Source organism: Phascolarctos cinereus, unplaced genomic scaffold (assembly GCF_003287225.1).
Source record: "Phascolarctos cinereus isolate Bilbo 61053 unplaced genomic scaffold, phaCin_HiC Scaffold_7;HRSCAF=346, whole genome shotgun sequence".
In the NCBI taxonomy this organism is placed as follows: Eukaryota; Metazoa; Chordata; class Mammalia; order Diprotodontia; family Phascolarctidae; genus Phascolarctos; species Phascolarctos cinereus.
In genome coordinates, this window is record NW_027556180.1 from 138,513,662 (window position 1) to 138,515,283 (window position 1,622).

At 37.1% G+C, this 1,622-nt stretch overlaps 1 pseudogene; it reads right to left on the reverse strand.

Annotated features, from left to right (window-relative positions):
• Positions 1-789: 789 nt before the first annotated feature.
• Positions 790-1,296, reverse strand: LOC110223564 (large ribosomal subunit protein uL11 pseudogene; annotated as a pseudogene).
• Positions 1,297-1,622: the final 326 nt, after the last annotated feature.

Consider the following 1,622-nt stretch of genomic DNA (forward strand, 5'->3'; position numbering starts at 1 on the left):
CTCCATCTGATAATAAATATCATTCATCTGGGGAATTATTTTTTTTTCTGGAAAACCACACAATAGACCCAATCAGTTTTTGGATTCTTCAATATGTTTTGTTTTATAATATAGCAGAGTGTAGTGTGAGTCATTCTTGGAGTCATGAATATTTGGAAAAAGTCTTTCATGGCAAGGAAGATATATATATATATATATATATATATATATATATATATATATATATATATATATATATATATATATAATAGAGAATGTTAATGCATTACTGATCATGTACAATTACCTTGGAATAAACACATACTATTTGTGCAAAAATCTTGAGCCAAAGGTTATTATTCCTATAGAATCTCTCCTCAATTTCTTGATTCCTGAGTCCCAGCTATTACTGTCATTAACTGAACTGCCCTGAGTTTGTACTGGGGGGATGTTTAACCCCAAAATACCCTATATTCAAGGTTTTTAAGGCAAACAAGTACACTCTTTCCTATTAGTCTGCAAAGAACACAAACTTTGCTCACCGCTGGGGCCAGAAGACTGGCCTAACCAGTCCTCTCTCAATTTACAGTCCCACTGCTAAGCTTGAAAAACTTCCTTGCTCTTCTGATACTACCCTCCCTGATCCAAATGAACTGCAAAGTAACTGAAAGTTATTGCAAAGCAAGATTGCTAACAAAATTAACAGTTATTTCCCAGAATTCATGGTAGCTTCTGACACAAAAATTCTCCAGAATTAAAAACAAAGAACCTCTGTCTGTTGTCAAATGTTAATTTATTGCAATAGTCTCCTTTGTAGTTTTTAATTTGCTGGGCATTCCACAGCACCAGTATTGATGTCATCAATGACATCATGAGGATGCCTGCTATCAATGTTGCAGCCCACAAACGGGGCTGTTCCAAGTATCTCTTTAATGGTTGCAGAAAGGTCTCTTGCCAAGGATCGGTGCCTCATCTGTCAAGCAATGTTGACAATATCATCGAGAGTGATATTTCCATTGTGTTTAATATTTTTCTGCTTCTTTATGTCCCAAGGAGATTCCTTTAGGGCTTTGTGATCAAGGCTGAAGCAGAAGGCACAATCTCAATATGACCCTGTCTAATCTGAATGGTAAGTTTCACTGTGATCCTTAGCCTTTTCTAATCACCAGTTGCCTTGGCAATGTCATCACTAACCTTTTTGGGAGACAAAACCAAGGGACCAATGTTGAGGGTCAGAGCTGATGTGGCACCAACTTCACTACCAGTGAACCTTAAAAACACAATTTTAATTTCATTAGGGTCAAACTTGAGAGGCATGGCAACGATGAAGGTAGAGGCTTAGCTTGGATGCTGCAGGGTGGCTTCTAGTGTCAGATGAACCAGGATTCCAGACAGCCAAAAGAAGTTGCATCTTTACCACCAAGAGCTGGAAGCAAAAAGCTATATATTTTCTAAGATAGAAATTCTTAGATATTAGATTCATTTAAAATTAAATTATTTGCATCACAATTATGCCCATTACAGATTAATTTTTCCACATTTTTCTTTGATTCTGTCTCTGTCTCACTTTCTCTGTCTCTCTGTCTCTCTCTCCCTCTCAAAGACTCAGATCTTACCTCTGACACATGTGGACTCCCTGAGCC